General features: G+C 40.3%; 1 long non-coding RNA gene across 2 annotated transcripts; it reads left to right on the top strand.

The window, feature by feature from the left end:
- Positions 1-11,949: 11,949 nt before the first annotated feature.
- LOC140844933 (uncharacterized) lies at positions 11,950-20,845 on the top strand. 2 transcript variants are annotated; one of them, XR_012123487.1, is made up of 4 exons: positions 11,950-12,549; positions 13,557-13,720; positions 17,088-17,521; positions 18,384-20,845. It is a non-coding gene; the product is annotated as an uncharacterized lncRNA (long non-coding RNA). The 2 variants fall into 2 exon arrangements; XR_012123488.1 differs by lacking the exon at positions 11,950-12,549 and adding an exon at positions 12,909-12,973.
- Positions 20,846-21,871: the final 1,026 nt, after the last annotated feature.

Below are 21,871 nucleotides of genomic sequence, written 5' to 3'. Positions count from 1 at the left end.
TCTAAGCCACATGGCCTGACAGCTGCTTCTCCCAGGAGAACATTGCGGGTGGTTATCTAGACGGTGGTCATACAGCCACCTCACTGGCACCAAGCAAGGGCACTTGACTGGCATTCTGTCCATTTTTACATTTGTCAATCCTAAAGTGTCTTGGTTTGGGCAAAAAAAGTATATGGTCACTGCCTTGGCTTGAACTGTGTCCCCCAAAAGAAAAACACAGAATGTGACCTTATTTGGAATGATCTTCATAGATGTAAGGAAGGTAAGGATTTCAAAATGAGGCCATTCTGAATTAGGTTGGGCCCTAAATCCAATAAGGACAGTCCTTATAAGAGACAGAAAGGAGGTGACAGAGGCACAGGGGAGAAGGCTGTGTCACCACCGAGGCAGAGAATGGAGAGGATGCTGCCACAAGTCAAGGAACGTCAAGGGTCGCCAATGGCCAGCAGAAGCCAAGGGAGAGGCGTGGAATATTCTCTTGACAGTTTCTGGAAGGAACCAACCCTGCCAAGATCTTGATTTAGGATTTCGGGCCTCCTGAGTTGTAAGAAAATATATCTCTGTTGTTCTAAGCTGCCCCGTTTGTACTTGCTATATGGTAGCCCTGGGACACTGGCACAGTCTCGCCGATCTGGCAAGGTCACCCTGGGGGCTTATGAAGTAAGGCTCTCCTGGATATAGGATGGCCAAGTGAAATACACATGTTGAAAAGTCAGGCACTATTTGCCTGCTTTGCCACTTAGCTCTACCGCTCACTTCCCAGATTTAGAGCTCCGCCTTCCCAGCACAGATGGACAAGAGACTGGAAGAGATTTCTCTGCAGAAGCCAACTGCCCAGGCTGGTGCTCCTACTGAGCACCCTCCTGTGAGGCCCTCACGTCATCAAGCACTGCCCATGCAGACACAGCTTCCTGCCCTATTTTCATGCACACCCTTAACTGTAAATGGACACCGAATAGTCATCAATAGGAACAAATTCAGAGAACTGAGAGAGAGCAATGTGCAGAGATTTACAAATCACCAGAGCACCATGTTCTCTAGGAAACAGTCCTCTATCTTGCTCTGGATTCCTGCAGTGTGATCTAGCTGCCCTAGTCCTATGGCATTTATGAGAACTTCTCTATTTTGCTCTTTCCGATGCTGCGTTCTGTATTTTATACATCTTTGTCTTCCTCAGAGCACTGACTCCTGTCTAGAGTATCCACAAATATGACTAAAGATAGGACTTGGGGTGCAGCACATTTTCCCCATACAGATAGATCCGTCATGACTGTGGTGCATCAACAGCAAATCCATGTCCTGGGAGCCCCTGTGGCTGGATACGTTATTTACAAGTGTGTCCATGGGTTGAGTGTTTCCAGATGCCAGGCCCTGTGCTAAGAGCTGAACTCAGATTATATCATTCGATCTTGGCAATAACCCTGAAGCTAAGATTTGCAATTGTTCCCCCATTTTACAGGTAAGGATACCAAGGCTCCCAAAGGTTTCCCGACTTGCCCAGGGTCATGCAGACCAGAATCAGATCAGACAGTCTAACTGCACAGCCTGAGCCCTTAAATTTTAAGCCAGGTTCTCCTGACATCATCTGGATCACTCACAGTATCAGTGATAAGATCTACTCACCCCTCCTCCATTTATAGCATCCCTGGCACCACAGGTGAGAGGCACCCCCCGTTAAATCCAAAGGCTTACGCCAAGAAGACTGAGAGGGAATCAATTCACTGGCCGCTGTCATCGGTGGGGCTCCCAGTTGAGGAGCAGAAAGCCGCCAAGCTCAGAGCCTCACATGGGCCTTGCAGACCCCGCTGAAGTCCCATAGGATCCCAGCCGATGGGGCTTCCTGTCCATGCTCCTGTGTAGCGACTGGATGTAACATTTGGAAGAGTGAGTGGTACAAGAGTAGAAGAGCATAACCCATGTTTTACCTCCATACCTGCACGAACTCAGGCAGACATGGCCTACTCCAAATAGCGGTGCACATTGAACACAAAGTCGTAGTACCAGCAGCTGTTACGGATAAAAATCTAATCTGTTCCCTAACCCCTTCTTGGGTATAAAATAGGACTTTTGGAAAATAGCTGAACTTCTTTGGGTCTCTAAGATCCCAGTGTACTGGCACATTGATTGTACCCAATGGCCCTGTACATTTCATTATGCTGAAAATTATGATTAAAGTGGAGGGAAGCTCATGTGTACCCAAGGTTTGGTCAACTGCATATTGTCCCCCACCAAACATACTGAGGATGTCTTTGGAAACTGTACATATTATCTTATATGGACAAAGAATCTTTACAGGTGTGATTAAATTGAGGATCTTGAGATGGGGAGATTTTCCTAGATTATCCAAGTGAGTTCTAAATGTACTCACTCACTGGAAACCCCAAGGGAACACAGCCCTGCTGAAATCTTGATTTTGGCCCAGTAACCCTGAGCCCAGGCTTGTGATTTCCAGAATAAAACAGAATAAATGTGCGTTGTTTTAAGCCACCATATTCGTAGTTATTTGTTACAGCAATGACAGGAAACCAATGCACAGGCTTAGGCCCATTAATTAATAACCAGTTTATTCTGCATTCATATAGGTATCCCCATTTTCCTTTTCATTAAATAAGTAGCAAACTTAATCCTCAGGTGCTTTGTGAATGAAGAATGGCCACAGCTGGTCAACCAAATGTCACTGCTGACTGCTAGAACATGCACTTCTCATTTTTTCTCACCCTTGGAGTGTTGGCTTGGATGAAGGTGTAAGTACAGAGCACACTTTGATAGGATCCATGTCCCAAAGTCTGTTAAGATCATCTGCTTTTCCTCAACAACAGTAGCAAGGTACAACACAGCAAATTTGCACAGTCTCCAGGATGCCACAGTCCCAGACCCCTGCTTCCTTACCCCCCATCCCACATGGGTTTCAGAAACAAAGAAATCACAATGTCACAATGATGTCTACAGACCAAGGACAAGGTGTAAAGTTCCTCCTTGTCATCCTCAATAGGAGGGAAACAAAGCTACAAGACAAAATGGATGGACTTCGTCACTGTAACTCAATTCCCGTTGTCAGAGTCCAGTTGACTTTGAGTAAGAGCTTTGAGGAATTTGTTCAAAACCTTTTATAAATGGTGTTTAGCCACTTTGGGTCATCTGACAGTATTGGGTGGTATAGTGATGGCTTCTTTTTCTTAGCATGTTTTCAAGGTTCATTCATATTGAAGCACATATCAGTATTACATTCCCTTTTCTGGCTGAATAATGCCATTGTATAGCATACCACATTTGTTTATCCATTCATCAGTTGGGCTGTCTTCATTTTTTTGGCTACTATGAATAACATGTATAAGTTATTGTGTGAACATGTTTTCAGTTCTCTTGGGTGTATACCAAAGAGTGGAACTGCTGGGTGACATGACAACACTCTGATGAATATTTTGAAGACCTGCAAGGCTATTCTTCAAATGGCAATACAATTTTATAACCCCAAACATATAAGGGTTCTGATTTCTATACATTCTTGTCAACACTCGCTACTGTCTTTTTATCACAGACCCCCTAGGGGATGTAAAAGGGTATCTCATTCTGAAGGTGGTTCGCATTTCTCTAATGGTTAATGATGTTGACCACCTTTTCATATGCTCATTGTCCATTGGCCGTGTGTGTATTTTCTCAGAGAAATGTCTGTTCAAATTCTTTGCCAGTTTCTTAACCGGGTTAACTTGTCTTTTTGTTGCTGACTTACAAGAGTTCTTTATCTATTCTCAACATGAAACTCTTACCAGATAAATGATTTGCAATATTTTATCCCAATCTGTGGGTCATTTTTTATTTTCCTGATAGTGTTGTTTGAGGCATAAAGGTTTTTTAGTTTCATCATGTCTAAATTTACTATTTTTTTCTCTGTTTCCTTGTGCTTTAGGCACTGTATTTAAGAAACTATTACTTAATCCAAGGTCACAAAGATTCACACCTATGTTTTCTTTTAAGAGTTTTATTATTTAGCTGTTACATGAAGGTCTTTGGTCCATGTTGAGTTCATTTTGTATGTGGTGTCAGCATTTATTGTACTTTGATATCACATTAGATGTCAAGATAGTATTGTATCTTTAACATCCTATTACATAAGTAAATCAATTATATTTTTATAAATAAAAAATGGCAAAAGAATATCTATGCCATTAAAGAAAAATATTTAAAGACTTTCAAATATTTATTTCTTATAAAATTAAAATATTATTGGCATATACATTATAAATCACCTTTATGTATTAAAATAAATTCCCTAAGGTCTGTATTAGACAACAAAGTATCGACATTATTTGACTTATTATTTTAACTTGAAAGCAATGCAAGCAGCATTTTTTTCAAAAAGCCATAATGCATAACTATTATTGCATTTGAGTTCCTCTAAAACTCAATAACTGATTCTCTGAGGAAAAAAGTCTTTACAAATTGACATATTACTCTTATGGCATGTTAACAAAATATTACTCAAAATCATTCTTGCTGAAGTGTAGGTACCTGACAAGGAGAAATAATCTTGCAGGGTTCTGATATCTTCTCAAGTGAAGTCTTGGACAAAAGAAAGTGTCAGGAAAAAGAACTGTTGGTAGCCTGCCATCAGAACTCCCTGCATTCAGATTCCTGAAAACACAGAAAGAAGACATTTCTAACTCAGCAGGTGTGAGAGAAGTGGGGAAGGAAATGATTTAGAAATGTAAAAAAAAAAAAAAATGATCCTTTTGACAGAAGCACCCTAGAAAACAATAAGGCTCTGATTTTAGAGTTAGACTTCCTGTGTCTGCACCTCAGTTCCACTACTAACCAGTTCTGCAAACTTGAGCTGATTAACCTCCATGGGCCTTCATTTCTTCCTCTGTGAAATAGGCTTTATGAGAGTATCTATCTGGGACTGTCATGAAGATTAAATGAGTTAATGCAGGTGGAGAAATTGGCTTGGTCCCTTGTTTATAGAGAGAATCCAATAGATGTTAAGCTTTATTGTTTATCATTGTTATTATTCCAAAAAAACAGAAAGCCTCCACCAGGCCCCCAAATTACTGAAAGTTCTTGGCTTTCAGAAGAAAATTCCTAGACCTTGGAGTTTTTCTATGACATATAACTTCAGGATAAGACCTCAAGCAAAATGCTTCTGTATCCAGGTAAATTTAGGTGTCATTCCAGCCTTCGGCCATGACTTTCAGAAATTTGATTCCCCACTGGGGGAAAATGAGCTTGGAGGACAAAGGGATACTGAGTGAATACTAAAATGAATACTGAAGGAGCCACCTGAGCAGGAACAAGGGAGAGAAAATAGCCTGAAATGAATTACATAAATGATAAGTAAAGTTGCCAATGAATCAATAAGAAAATGCAAAACACCTTACTTCTAGCTTAGCTCTGACAGTGTAACACAGACCATTTCTCTGGGTTTCACTTTTCCTACCTGGCAAATGAAAGTTTGAATTTCCCCAGATGACCATTTAGTTTAAAGTCCACTCCAGATTAAAAAGTCTATGGTTATACATTCAAAATAATTGTGACCATTCATTTATTTTTAATTTAATCCATGACCATATCAGAAAGCAGCATTGGAAGTATTATCACTTATACTGAGAGCACATTAATCATGGTAGCACAAATTTTTAACTTCTTTTTCAAGTTTTAATATTTTTAATAGGTAATAGATTCATATAATTTATTTGCAAAGTACAAAAAAGTATACTGTAAAAAGCCTTCCTCTTCTCATTCGGTTCCAACTTCTCCCCATCAACAACACACCTCTGTAACCATGATTTCACATTCTTATTATCCTCCCAGATATGCAAAATAACACAAACATATCTTTCCCCGCCCCCCTCTTTTCTTATATACTGATAATATATAATTCTTTCTCATCCATACCTGCTTTTTTCACTTACCTATCTGTCTTGGAGATTTTTCCAAATCAATAATAAAGATTTCCTTCATTCTCTCTCTGTAAGAACAGAGCATTTCATTGTGTATACACATCATAATTTACATAACTAGCCCCTACGAATGACAATACAAGTTTCCAGTTCTTTCTACGTATTAAGGGGCTTTAAAAAAGGATTTTGAAAAATGGATATTGACTATTATCAAATGCCTTTTCTGGATATATTGGGACAAATGACCTTTCAAAATTTCAGTTACTGATGTGCTAAATTACGGTAAACTTCTTATGTTTTAATTATCCTTTTATTCCTGAAATAACCACCACTTGATTGTGGTGAATTATTCTTGTAACATGTTGCTGGAGTCTGTTTGCTAATATTTTATATAGAATTTTTTCATTGATAGCCATATAATATTGTTTATGGCTTCCTTGTGCTCCATCTTTGTTGGGCTGTGAGGTCAATATTCTCCTGGCCTTATAAAAATCACGTAGAAGCTTTCTCTTTTTCTGCTCTGAAACAGCCTGAATAACACTAGCATTGTCTGTTCTTTTAAAGATTTGGTAGAACTTCTCTGTGAAACCATCTGGGTGGGGACTTTCCAAGGTTTCACTTTCATGAACTTCTCTATTTCGTTTGTGTCATTTGTTCAGTTTATATTTTAGTACTGTTTTGTTTTTCAAGCCCCAAGAACATAGTTCAAGTTTCTCACACTCTTCAGTTCATGACACCTTATTACCATTTGTTTCACAAAGTTTCCTCTTATTTATATTTTGAAAGTACCTATTTCTTTTTACCCCCACGAACCCTCCCATTCCCTTCCCCTCTCATACAGGTAACATTCTAATACATTAAATAAGTATCTTTCTGAAAAATGTATCCTGGTGAACCGTGCATTGGGTTTTTTGTGCATTCTTTAATTTACATAAATGGTATTGCGCTGTATGTTTCATTCCGTTTGTTACCTTTTCCCTCAAGCACTCTTTAGAGACCCACCCACGTCACTCCGCAAATGTCAGACCCACTGCCTCTGACTAGTGCCATAAACTCCAAGGTGGGCATCCTCTTGATTTTAGAATCTCCACTCTTCCAGGGATGGGCACCCAGGTGGTCCTCAAGCCTGCTTCCACAACAAGTGGCTCTGCAATTAATATCTTTGCACTTAGAACCTATGTGAGAGCTCATCTGGGAGAACTGCTAGATCCTAGGTGTGTATCTATTTAATCTGACCAGTGGCTGACTGGCTTACATTCCCACCAGCAGTATATACTAATTTCTATTTTCTGAACCCCACTAATTATCTAGTTTTCTAAGCTGTCATCCCAGTAGGTATACACCAATACACTGTTATTATTTTAGTTTTGATTTCTCTTTAAATGCTGGTTAGTTTTGGGGGTGTCCTCATCAGTATCCTGCCATTCATATCCTTTCCCACTTTTCTAATGGGTTCTCTGTATTTTCTTTTTGATTTTTAAGGTTTTTGATTAATCTGAATATTAAGCCTTGGCTTTAGACATTGCAAATACCTTCTTTCATTGTGTTATTGATCTATCCACTTGAGCTGTGATGACCTTGTTGAACAGAAATCCTTAATGTTGATACAAAAAAAATTTCTCAGAATTTTACTTCATGGTCTTGCTTTTGACATTACACTTAAAAAGTTTTCCCTGCTAACTTTCTGATCACCAACTCCAATTCCCACACATATAAGCAACTTTCCAACACCAGTTGGGTGTCCTACAATTTAATTCAATTCTGACACTATCTACCTGGAGATATACCAGATTCCCATGGGTTAAGAGGTTCAGGCCCACAAAACAGCCCCCCACCAACTTCAGATGCCAGTTTATACCCAGGTTGTCACTCTTGCATATGACTGACTGGCTATAGATTGGAGATTACAATGACCCCTGCCTTAAGTCTGATTCATTTGCTAGAGTGACTCACAGAACCTAGAGAAACATTTTACTTACCAGATTACTGGTTTGTTATAAAAATATATAACTCAGGAACAGCCAAATGGAAGAGGAAATAAATGGCAAGATATGGGGAAAGGTATGAAGTTTTCATGTCCTCTCTGTGTGTGCCACTCTCCCCAAAGTTCCACACGTTCACCAACCCAGAAACCTACTCTTTTTTGGGTTTATATATGGGCTGTTACATAGGCATGATTGCCCATTGGTGATTGAACTCAATCTACAGCTCCTCCTCACTATCCAGAGGTGTGTACACACACACACACACACACACACACACACACAGATCCTATTGGTTCTGTTTCTCTGGAGAACACTGATCAATAATGTAGTTTTAGCTTTAAGTATAATTTACTAAGACCCATACAGTCAGGGCTCTGACCTTAAGTTCTTTATTCTGATCATTGTTCTGATGGAATGATTTGGTGTTCATATTTCTTTTGTATTGCTTAGTCTATGAAAAAACTGCCCATTAGTTACAATGTTTTCAGTAAATTTTCAATACACAAGTGTTTTCAATTTAAAGAAATTCCTTTCTAATCCTAGGGGACTGTTGTGTTCATGATAAATGGGTGTTAACACATACAGCTTTCTATTACTTAAAAAACTCACATGGTTTTTCTCATTTAATCCATTAATGTCATGAATTACCTTTATAAAGTTTACAGTGATGAACCATCCTTGCATTCCTGAGATAAAATCCCCTTGATCATATTGGATTTTGTTTTAAATACATTATTGGATTAATATGTTCCTATTTTATTTAGAATTCTCACATTTATATTATTTGATGAAATGGGCTTATCACTTTCTTGGATATGGATGTGTAAATTATTTTAATATGGTTTGGTGATCAAGATTACACTAGTTACAAAATGAGCTGAGCAGAATTTCCTCATTTTCTTTCCTTTTTTGTTTCTTTCTTTCTTTGCTTTTTTTCTCTCTGTCCTTCTCTTTTTTTGAAACTACTCCTTAAGACAAGAATAACTGTTTCTTAAAATACAAATAAAACTCACCTGCAAAACCATGTGGGCCAGGAGTTTAGGTGAAGAATTATGATTTTTTGGCTATCATTTTCATTTCTTTAATGCTTGCTGATCTGTTCAAGCTATCTATTTTGCTTTTCATCAATGCTGATATTTTATATTTTACTAGAAAAACATGCATTTCATCTGGACTTCCAAATATTATTAGCACATGAATGTGTATTATACAAAACTTTAAAAAAATTTTCCCAAATATCTAGAGCTATTCTCCCTTGTTTCCTCTGAATTTTATGTTTATTTGTATCTTCTCTTTTCTTCCTTTAGTAGTCCTGCCAGGAATTTTTTTTTATCTTATTATATTTTCTAAGAATTTTGATTTTGTTAATCTTTACTATTATTTTGTTGTTACACTGTTTCCTTCCTTCTTTTTTCTTTGAATTTGCTCTTTTGCTCTCTTTTCAACTACTCAAGTTGATTAGCATCTTTATTTTCAACCTTCCTTATTTCCAAGTAAATTTATTTGAAGTTATAAAATTCCTTCAGAGTGATAATTTGTAAATACAGAATTTTAAAAATCAGACTTCATTGATATATAGTTTACACAAAATAAAATGTAGCTATTTAAAGTGGACAGGTTGTTACATTTTAAAATGTGTATACCCCTGAGTAACCAACCACATTTACATATCCACTGCCCCCCTCCAAAGTGCTCCCTCATGCCTTTTTTCAGTCAATCTTTTCTGACCCTTCAACAAAGCTACCACAGATCTGCTTTCTAATACTATTAGATTAGTTTTACTTCTTCTAGAATTTTACATAAATGGAAACAGAGCGTACTTTTTTATGTCTGGTGTTTTCTTGCTCAGCATAATGTTCTTTAGAGCCATCCTGTTGTTGTACTCAATAGTTCAGTCCTTTATATTCCTGGGTAGTATTCCATTGTATGGATATACCATAATTGTTTTAGTTGTTTAAGTGTTGATGGATATTTTATATGTTTCTAATTTAGGATTAATATGAATAAATTACTTCTGAACATTTCAGTACAAGTATTTGTTTTGTCCCACAAATGCTGAACTATACTATTTTCATATCTTTCATTGCTAAACATTTTTATTTTTCTTTATAATTTCCTTTTTAAGTTGAGTGCTATTTAATAATATCTTAGTTTTCCAATATATAAAGTCTTTAAGCTTTCCTTTGTTGTTATTTTCTAACATTTCCACCTCTAATTTATTCCAGGATCAGTTTTCATAACTTGTTATCCAGAAAAGTTATCCATTATAACCAAGCTCACAAATTTATTTTTATGAAGTTATACAGTATATTCCCTGACAGTCTTAATGTTGTCTATTTCTGTGATTATCTTCTTAATAGTTTCCTTAGTTTTTACTATTTTTTATTATTGGAGTTTTATTTTCTCCCCACTACTCTTTCTTCCATTACTCAGTTTTAGTTTGTAATATTTATCTTTACAATTTAATATACTTTTACTTCCACTATTTGGTTAGTCAGTTATGACTTACATTTTTTGTCTTTTCACCTGTAAGATCAGGAAACCAACCAAGTTACAGGACCTCCATTACTTTATACTGTTACTCTCATGTCGACATCATTAGGGGTTTATAACATTTACATGCAGCTCCCTAACAGCATATTGATATCAACCTAAATGGACTCTGTTTTGATTGGCAGTCTTTTTGCTGTGCTTTTGATTCTGGTTCCCAGGACTCCCCATAGGTCTTAGCCCTCAGGAGAGAGGAGGCCATTGTCCCTGTCCTCTGAGGACCATAGCAGCTGGCGGCACTGCTGAGAGGACAGGAAGGAACGCAGGTGATTTGGAAAGGGGACTGTGGGTTTGGAGCCATAGGCAGGGGGCGTGGCCGAATGCACAGAGTCCAGGAGCGTGTGAGACTGCAGGACCCAGCAGCAGACAGGGGGCAAAGCAGTACAAGCAAGGACTGTCTGTAAACACAGCTCATGTGCTCTGAAGACTTAAGGAAAATCTGGTCAGAGATTTTGAAGGGGACATAAATCCTACCTGAGTAGATACAGACACTGAATCATGAAAACTTGTGGGTTGAAGTGGTAAAGTGGTCACATGTAACCCGCCCCAATCCTGGCTAGATAGGCCTGGGAACATTTAGACTGCTTCTGAAATTTAAATGTGACTCCATAGGAAAATGAACTTTTTTTCTAGATAAATAGTGAGGTTTGCTTAAACAGAAATGTAGGATTGTAGATGTTTATACAAAGCCCTTGCTCTGATAGATACAGATGTGTGCTTTTGACTTCAAATAAGAATCAGAGTTAGGACTGGATAAAAGAAAAAAATATTATGTACTACTGTCTCTCAATAGAATTTAAAATCATCTTGTTCTTGCCTTTCTACTTCCTACTATAATGCACACATGTGCACACACACTCACACCCATGGTGGCCTTCTGGTGTTTTCCTTCAACACACCGTGGGATTTCACATTCCACCTCCAACTGGCCGAACCCCCTCCTCCTTCCCGCGCATCTTCAGGGGCACGGGTCCAGAAAAATAAGATCACCTTGTCACAAGCCTTTCCTGTGGCCCTCATCCGGAGGCCACTTCCTCCTCCTTTGAATTCCCATGATGTTTTATCTGGGCCTCCCATGGAGCTTATCTCTTTCTGGCTTACATTATAGTTGTTTATGTGTATTACACATTATGGTCAAGAGGAAAGAATGACTGCTGGCTGCAGAGTCAGACGGGTCTGAGGAGGAATCCCAGGTCCATCCCCTGCGAGGTGGGTGGCCTTGGGAAAATACCAACTCTTGGGAGCCTCCTTTTTGTTTTTTGGCAAAAACATAAAGATAATATTCTCTCTCAGAATTGTTTTGAAGATTGGAGATAGTACACATAAAACACAGTGGTCAGTAAAACACCAAAAAAAGTCAATCGTGATTATTTATCATTAGTTGTGATGTTCTTATTATTTCTCATGTCCCTCGCTAAAGTACTTATTTATCCATTCATTCAACAGATATTTATTGAAGACAAACTGTTTCAGCCACTGGAGACCAGATGGAAAATAAAGAGAGAGGCTTTGGGAGATAAAGGCAGAAATAAACAAGCAAACACATAAATACAGAGATCATTTCAGATAAAGATAGCGCTGTGAGAAACTGAAACACAATATGCAATAGAGAGCAATTAGAGGCAGGGGGAGATTCGCAAAGAGCATTTGGACGGCGACCAGGGGAAGTGGGGAGCAGTTATGGGAAGTTTTGAAGCCAGAGCATTTCAGGAGGGGATGGTGCGCGAAGGCAACGGCTCTGAGTGGGGAACGGGCTGACAGCAGTGAGTGGAGCAAAGACTGGTGGAGGGCGGATGGGGGAGCCAGGCGCGAGACGGGAGACCCTTCGCTCAGGGTCATGGTGTCCTGATAAATAGCGTGGATTTTATTCTCCATGTGGTGGGGAACCTCTGTGAAGACAGGGATCACTGGCTTGTACTGGGTGTTTTCTCTGCCATGCCCCCTGGAGCGCTGTTACCCAGCAGCCAGCCCACAGGTTTTTATGAAAGGCAGAGATGAAGGGAAGGGGGCCAGGAGGGGAGGACAGGAACGAGGGAACGCTGGAAGGAGAAGATCCCCGTCGACACCCCTCCACCTGAGTCTGATGGGTCTCGCAGTTGTCAGGGGCTCCGGCCTTGGTGGGTAGAGAAGCCGCCCGTCCTCCCCTGAGCATTTGGTGTCGCACTGGTCCCCTTCCTCGGGTGGTCCCAGACGGCGGGGCCTGGGGAGCCGGGAGGCCTGCGGGGAGGGCAGCTCGGCTGCCTCTGGCTCTCATCGCTGGCAGTTCTGTCTCAGGTCGCAGATAACAGCTGTCAGATGGTCTTACTGTGAAGCAATACGCTTCCCCAAAACAAAGAGGCCAGCCAAGCCCCAGGAAGGCTGCAGTCTAGACCAAACTCACAGCCTGGAAAATAATGAAAAGCTCCCAAGCAAGTGCACAAAGCCCCTCGGGGAAACGCAGGCGGTTAAACCTAGGCACGCGGTGTTCCCAGCGCCCCGGAACGCACCAGGGCGAAACCCGGCGGTGCGCCCGTATGAGAACTATAAACGAAGCTGTGAAGGGTGCGACGGGCCCGGAAACGGAGGGAAAGGGAAACAAAGGCAGTCAGGAGGCAGGAAGCAGGAACAAGAGTTGGCCAGAGGCAGGGCCTGCCCAGCACAGGGCAGCTCCTTTGCCTTCCAGAGAGCCTGCCCTCCAGGCAGCGGGAAGCTGGCCACACCTTAGCAGTGTCCGCCGGACACTCTCCTCTCTGTGGCGGGGAGAGACTGCACTACAAATGAAGCAGAAATGGCAGACTCATCTTAAATATTTTTCTTCATTAATTTTGGTCTTATATAAAAAGAATTGAACTCAATCAAGCCTGGCCCACCCCAGGGGCCAAATGGTACAGAGGTATTTGCTAATGGATAAGCATCTCCAAAAGAATGTTTATGGTTCAGAACCAACCAGCAGTGTTTAGATGAGCAACACGGGAAACAAGCAGTAGACTCAGGAACCTTGTTTGAATCTAAGTCAAAGATCACAAGGCCTGGCATGGGTGAGAGCTTCTAGTCTCAGCTCAGCTCTTGTGGACAGTAAGGTCCTCGTTGGGATAAAGGTAGAACTAGCTACCTAGCTAATATGTTTGCTTTTCTTAACATCCAGTTTCCTCATCGGTGCCTTTTGTGCTCAGCAAGTTGCAAGAATGCATTTCTGGGAAGCGGTGCCGTGATTGCAGAATTCTATCTATCACCAGAAAGATAGCATGAGGACTCCAAACAGGGAAGATTCCTTCTCAAAGGCCTTTTAAACTTCACAGTTACAAAAAGGTAAAGCAGACTCTTCTGGCATAAAGGAAGAGACATTGTCCAATAGCTGTAAAAATATTTAGAATTATCACAGAAGGTCTACAACGGATGGGATACCAGCTCTGGGCAAGCACTATTCTAAATGCTCTGCTTATGGCTGAGGTACCTTGTATAAGAGGCTTTGAGAGGTTAAGCAATTTTCCCATGGTCTCTCATGTAGGAAATGGGATTTCCAGGTTGGCCTGGGCCTGTTGAAGTCCAATGCTACAGTCCTTTTCTAGAATAAAAATGCATCTCTTCATGACCACAAAAGGAAAAATTAAATGGCAGCTTTCAACTGTGTGGTCATCTCTGTTAAAAATCTTTGATCATTGATTATGTTTTCATTGGAGGCTCAGCATTTTTATTGAACATGTGCTGTGGGCATTATCTTCCCACCTAACATATTATAGTGGAGTTTCCTAGAGAATATATTTTCAGTTTATGATTTCCAAAGAGAAATGTTCTTTTTAAATTTTTGGCTGAGGGCTTCCTTGTGTCATGACGATCGACTCCATTGCTAGGGCATGGAAAAGTAAAAATAGATTTCCCTTTAGTTGGCCACAAATAGGAGTTGTTTGTGTGCCAGAGGGAAATTCTTTCTTTCTTTTCCTGCTTTAGTTCTTTTTCTGCCACAATTAAGCAAGGTTCATCACCAAGTGGGTCAGAGCCAACTTCGTGTACAACTCCAGTAGGTGGTCACCTGCAAAAGATAGCTTCAGAGACGTGAGGACGAGGATGTTGAACCCAGGCAAGATGTGAGAGCGCCAGCAGGGGACCCCTGCCCACCACCAAAAACAAAAAATAAAACAAAGGGTAGGAAAAGCTTAGCTATGAACTTATCTAGAATTAAAATTATTCAGAAAATCTAACAATAAGGTATCACGAATTTAGCAAACGTGCAAGCTTTATGTCAAGTCAAAGTAAAGTTTTATTGAAATTACGTAGAGGGGAAAGAGACTGCCTTATCCTATTCCTTTAATAAAGTACTAAATCTACCCCAATTGAACTGAACATGCCCCACTAAACATCTCCCCACGTGGAACACCTAAAATCCCACCATTAGCAATTTGTTTCTGTTTGCTAGTGTTTTCTTCCTTTGGAGTAGGTTTTTGTGTTTGAGCCAAATGCTCTGGGAGTGAATACATTAATTTCATATATCTCTGGGAAAAAAATATAGTTTATCAGATATAATTTCTCTGCTCTGGAAAGACCCTGGGTTCCATGAAAACGTCTGGCCAGGGGGAACACCCAACCTCAAACATGAAGAGTTGAGGGAAGTAAGAAGTACATATAAACTTTGCTGACCTAATGCTTTTGCTCTAAGCTAGTCTTTAATTCCTAAAATTTGCTAGGCCATCATAAAAATCATGAAATCCTATGAATCTAAGAAACCATCTCTCTGCTTTGAACCTTTGGTGAATGCACTGGAAGTCACAGTCCCTTTTCTCCAAGGACTGAAAAAAAATGCACACCACTGTGTCCATGAAAAACCCAGCATTAGATTTTTTTAGTGTTGACAAATCACTGAACTCCAGGTGAAGATCAGATAGCCCTCTTATTTTCTAAACAAAGAAGTGGAGGGCCAGAGAGGACTGTTTTGCCTAAAGTTACACAGTGGCAAGGCAGAGATGGAATTGACTTATTTGCAGAGTCATTAAAAGAAATATCCCCCCCATCAGATTCCCATCTGTCAAACATTTCAACAAACATAAATAGTAGGGTTACTCTATCCAGGAAAGAAGTTTGTTTAGCTCAGCCAAACATTTCATTTTTTAACAGATGAAATAAATGAGAGGCAGAACTCTACATGGGACCCTGCTAACTGGGATAGTTGCTGTGTTGTGGGAGTGAGAGGGGGATGTAAAATTAAATGAACAATCTGAATTTAAACCAGAAACATGCTGCTGATGTAAAAAAAATAAGTTGGCGGTTTTGGAGGTGTCATTAGTATTTCCTCCTTGAATTGTAAGGAAGGGAGAAGAAGCTGGTGTGTGTGTGTGTGTGTGTGTGTGTGTGTGTGTGTGTGTCTGTGTGTGTGTGTGTGTGTGTGTGTGTGTGTGTGTGTGTGTGTGTGTCTGTGTGTGAAAAGCAAATGGGAAGCATTTAACTTAGTGAGGAAAATCCCTTAATTAAGAATTGAGTTTCAAGATGTTAATAAGAGACAGCCAATGACAACTTCCATCCCGACTTAACCAGAAACCCTCAAAAGCATTGGAGAACAAAGTCAGGTTTGGGAGGTGGAGGGGCAGAGGGGCACAGGTTAGATCTGGAATACTGAAACTGCAAATAGAGATGCCACTTTCTGACACCCCAGTGTCATCAGGGTATATCAGGATTTCAGAGAATGTGGGTTTCTTTTTTTCAGTTTCCATGTCTTTCAATTATGAAATGTTAAAAGTAAAGCTCTGGAGTTAATAGGAACTGAGTTGGAATCCCAGCTCTATACTTACCTACTGATGACCTTATACAAGTTCCCTTCTAGGCCTTAGTGTTTTTTACTCTGTGAAATGGTGTTATATATAATATCTACAGTTCCTTGGGATGAAGGGTTATATGGGCACATGAGCTGAAAAGTCTCCATGAATTGAGCTGCAGGGGTTCCTTGGGTTTTCACTCTATCTGATCCAGAAAGAGTCCTGAATCACGGGCAGGAGTCTAGGGACCTGAGATTAAGGGGTTGTACTAGATGATGGGTTAAGGATTCCATCTAGCAGTCATCTAGCAGTGATTCTATGGCATCTTCTGGTTTCCAAAAGTTGGTTATGGGACCTTTTCCCACCTGCCTGCTCTGAATCTCCTCATCCCAGCTTTCTGGTCCTTATTGCTGTCCCACTTCAGTGAGGTACCTGCCCGTCACTCTCCATCAGCTGATTCTCCAGGTGGGCTTCAGTAACCCTCTAGGACACATCTCAGTCTGTGCACCAGCTTCACATACCACACACTGGGGCTCTTGAGAGCACCCCAAACTTTGCTGGAAGGTGGGCATTAAAGCACCTGGAATCCATTTTAACCCACTTGGGATAAGTCAAATAAGTCACATTAAATGAACTTAAATCCGATTTCCTTATATATAAAACAAGTGGTCCAGACAAGCTGGGATGTGAGACCACTTCCAGAACTAATATGGAAGCTCCAGGGAGGAGGCCCTGTTCACTGTGCCATCTCTGTCCCACCCAGCATGCAATTGCTTCTCCGTAATATTGTCTTGTGATGAAAAAATCAGTATTGAGAATTTGTAATAAGAAAATAACCAAAGAATCGCCTTCCCATCTAATGACAATGTGTAACAATGGTTCTTCTTTCTTTTTCTTTTTTTTCTGCTCTTGGCACTGATTTTCATTCTCAGAACTGCAGCTGATGACAAGCTGGAAATGGATGCCCGGGTATTTTCTCACCCATTGGCTCTGGGTACCACTGTCTACAATCTACTTTGAACTTCCTTTGGAATTTTGAGGAAACCCAACATCTCTTCAAAAAAGGACAACCTTTCATTGATATCCTTGTTTTAAATTGATTTACCTTTTTCTTTTTCCTTTTTTGGCTGTTAATATAGAAAAACAGAGACACCAAGAAAAAAGTATCATCTTGGATTTTCTGTAATTCAGCTCTAGATGCCTAACTGTAAAAGTATTTCAGACGTAGATAAACCTTAAAGAAACCCTTTTAGCACCATCCCCACGGAGAATTTCAGAAGCCCAGGGCAAAGGACTTTGCCTCAGCCCAATTATCTCTCCTGAAAATCATCTGTCACAGGGGTCAGCACTCATTTTCTATAAACAGGTAGATAGCAAGTGTCTTATTTGGGGGGTCATTTGGTCTTTGTGTCAATTACTCAATTCTGCTGTTGTAGAACCATTGGCAGTAAGTAAATGAGTGAGTGTAGCTGTGTTCCAATAAAACTTTATTTACAAAAAAGGCAGCTGGGCTGGATTTGGCTCACAGGCCATAGTTGGCTGACCCCTGGTTTATTATTGGTCACAGCACAGTGTGATACAGGTGATACCATCAGGTCGGGATTCGCAAAGATTCTCACCCGACTCCCTTTATGTTTCTCTGTACCATTTTGTTTTCTTTCGCATTACAAAAATGAAACATGGTCATTGTAAAAACTTACAAAAAAATAGATAAAATCATCCACAATGCCATTAGACATACCTCTTCTTCATATTTGAGGGTATTTTATTTTGTTTGAGATTTTGTTTTATAGAATTGGGCTAAAGTTGTATCATACTCTAAGTGCAGATTTACCTAATTCCCGTATTTTTATGCTATTTCCTACAGAAGTTTAGACTAAGGGAGCAAAAAGGATACTGCCTAGTGAATGCCAATACCACATTCTTACCAGGTCATAGTGTAAAATAACCTTGAAGAGAAGGGTGTGTGTGTGTGTGTTTTGGGGAAACAACGTTTCTACTAATAGAGTTTCCTGAGACCCTTGTTAAAATCTAATGTTATGAGCCCTTCAGGAAATTCTATATACTTAGTAAGTATACAGTCTAAGCTTTGAGAAGCACTGTGGGTTGATGGGGTTCAGAACATGCTACCTAGGCATATTAAATATTTCCAGCTGAAGGAGTTTGAGAAAACAGCAGAAGCTGGATGGTCACTGTGACCTTCTCTCTGTTCTTTTCCCCTGAAACAGGTCATAAAACCCTCCAGGGATGGATACCCTCCCTACACCCAGAGGAAAGGAGCATCTTATCTCGAAGACAGAGGGATGCCGAGAAGAATCCTAACAAACAGGGTTTGCTAAGCTTCCTCCAGCTTAGTACACTTATCTCATACTTTTTACCTTGTATTTCTACATGACCACCCGCCTTCATCACACTGAGCAGAAAAACCCTGGGCTAGTTGTTCCAGGTCGACATGTTCTTCTGATAGCTCCCACATCATGCAAAAGTTACAATAAATAAATCTGTGTACCTTCCTCCAGTTAATCTTTGTTAATTTAATTTTTCAAACCCAGCCAAGGACCTTAAGAGTTGAGGAAGTAGTTTCCACCCTACAGGATACATCAGAGGGGATTCCTGTATTGCAGTTTCCATATTCTTTTACTTCAGGTGAGGACTCATTCTCCCATTCAGATGGTACCCAGGCACCCACCTGCCCCACAATTTTTCCTGTTGCCAATCATGGTCATTTACCTAATCATCAATATTCCTAACAGAGAATGTAAAAAGTTCTGATTTTAAAAGGGTTTCCAGGAGACACTATGTAAAACCAAATGCCTAAAAACATAGGTGCCTGGATTTTAAATGCCTTTCACATTTCACTCACGGCCTTTCGTGTTCCTAAATAAAGCCAGGTATTTCTCTTCTGTTGCTGAAAGCGGGGGTTGGGGGGTGTATTTATTGAGGAAAACAAGATCAGAAAATATTTTTGACATAAATAAACTAAGCTAGACACAAAGATCAACAATGGAAGTAAATGTAAGAAGGGCCTGTAGGGGGAAAGCTCGGAGCTGGACGGAGCTTTACTGTGGGGTCAGGTGAGGTCATGTTTGCTCAGCAAATCAGTAACACAAGGTAGCTGGAGCAATTGGGTTTTTAACGCACAGAACATTAATTTTTGTTTAAGTGCTTGGAAATGAAAGACTTCCGGTGGCATTGATGGGAATACACACTGAGCCATCAGCAGCCCGCCCCACAGACACACCCTTCTCTCCTCTGCTCTCGTATCTGGGAAACAGGGATGATCGGGTCTACCTCTGGGTGGCTGGAAGCATAAAAGAGATGACTGATGTAAATCCTGGTGGCCAATAGGATGCATACACAGTGAATGTTGCTTTTGCTTATAAAAGGAGGTGATTACAAATTCTCCTCTACCATCAATTCTCACAAGCCTTTTATTGACGTTTTCCTTGCTATAGTTTATTTTTCTGTATGTGTAAAGGTAGTAAGACAATTATGCTATAAATTGCACCATTCATTCATTCCAACCAGACTTCCCTCAAATTAATACTAATTAGTGGTGTTTACATGTACTTTCAATAGAGGTTTGCAATTGTTTGCTTTGCAGATCCCCAGTGGAAAGGAAAAATCAGTTTGGTTTTTTTTTTTTATTAAGAACAAATGGAGGAAGCTATTTTAACGTGAAGGTGACATAATGTCTTCAAACATTTATTCAATCATGTTGTGTGCTACTTCTTAACAATGAAAATGTCATTTATGATGCTGGGAAGAAGGAATATTCCCCCTAGCTTGGTCCAACAAAAAAAGAAAGAAAAGACAGAAAACTCAGTCTTTTTACTCTCAGCGAAGCATTGCACCCATTACATTTTTTGTTTAACCTCTCACCCTAACAACGTTAAGACACATTGATCATCTATTTCAATTGTTTTAACAATAGAACTCAACTTCGGAGGGGTGGGGTACTTGGCTCTTTCTACACTGTAACATGCTTTATGATTTAAAAAATAAATCATAGGTGTTCTAACCCTTCTAGTGGCGAAATGATGCAAAAGACTCCACCTGTACTGAAATCAGAGTTTTCCAAACTTGCCAACCATAAGTCACCCATTTATAAACACACGTTCTTAGACAGCCCCAGGGAATCAGCATTTGAAATAAGTGAGTCTAGTAATCAAACGAGTGTGGACACCATTTCCCAGCAGTGTTCCTCAGCCCGGACCAAGTCCTAGGACCTCCTGGAAAGCATAACAAACAGAAGCACCCATTGCACCACTGCCACCGCCACAGGCAGCTTAAAATCGCTTCAGAGGTCCTTTTCTTTATGCTCTTGGCCATTGGAAGCCAACCTAAGAGGGAGGGCGTGAGGCAAGCCTATCTGTCCCAAAATCATTTATTAAAGCATGTGAAATGGCGTACACGGCCCTTCCCCGATCAAACGCCCCCCGCAGATCTCAAAGAGCAGTTTTCATTTCATGTCGCCAAAATCAAAAACATTAAGGACCACTAGCATTCACATTTGTGAACTCATTTAGACAGTTTTCTTTAATTAACAATGAAGACACTACAGTTCTCAGTACCAGACAGAATCAGGGGAGGAAAAACTGAAAATAAGCATAACACTATAAAGAAAACTTGGAAAAGTGAAACACTTCTAAATAAAAATATATACCTGGCCTGGTACCCATTACATATATACATAATACATATGTTATACACATATATACAGTAAATGTTTTGGTAGCAATACAGACCATGCGTTGGTCCTTTTGTACAGATGAAGTAGCACCAGGGGCAGCACCACCATCTTAAGATGATTGACCAAACTGCACACACACAGCAAGTGAAAAAATATATGTGGCTTTAATTTGGCCCACTCTGCAGCCAAGAGGTGAAAAGAAAGAACTCTGTAAGAAAACGTGTTCCGGGAACTATATTCTTAACCAATAGCAAAGTTCTGAAAAGAAAACAAGAACATCACTAAAGATGTCTATACAAATAGACACATTTTCCTGTTTACTCAATTTGTCCTACCCTGTGGCATATCAGTCAACGCTGGGGAAATGCCAGGTGAATGGCAAAAGTCTAAACACCAGATTTCTCTCAGTGTATACACCACAAATGCCAAGTCATCAACCAACTAGGCAAAGGAAGACAATGCTCCAGCCTAAGCCATGTTTTCTAATCTTATTAGCTAATTACAAGCTCTTTAGTACTGCTAAATTCCTTCAGAGTAGGGTCAAACACCTGCAAAAGCATTCTACCTCCACCCAGCAGCTAAATGGATGCTCTGGTAACAAGCAGCGAGGGGAGCCCAACATGCCACCTGACACACGCATTGTCCACACTTAGGAGACTGGCTGACAGAGCTTACAGAAGGGTCTCCACAATCATCTCTGGCTTGGCTTTGGAAATGACCAAAGGCACCAGAGTCTTACCCTTGATGTTCTAACTACAAGAAGACTATCTTCACTCTCTGTAAGTAAGTCTATAGTCTGGAGGTCTCTTAGAATCGGCAAGGTCCTATTTCCTCACATCTCTAGAAGCGCGTGCTTCTTTCTCTCAAATCTCTCAGCAGCCTATACGAATGGAGCATTACTTCCAACGAACACACCCAAACCTAGGAACGCTAACTCCCTGTCAAGTCATTGCAAAGCAGCGATTCCATGTTTGGCTTCCATCCGTTACCTTTGCATGCCTTCCAAAGGACCCTGTCTCTCCC

This window comes from Manis javanica, chromosome 12 (assembly GCF_040802235.1).
Source record: "Manis javanica isolate MJ-LG chromosome 12, MJ_LKY, whole genome shotgun sequence".
In the NCBI taxonomy this organism is placed as follows: domain Eukaryota; kingdom Metazoa; phylum Chordata; class Mammalia; order Pholidota; family Manidae; genus Manis; species Manis javanica.
Note: the sequence above shows the minus strand (reverse complement) of the source record. Positions and strands in the feature narration are given on the sequence as shown.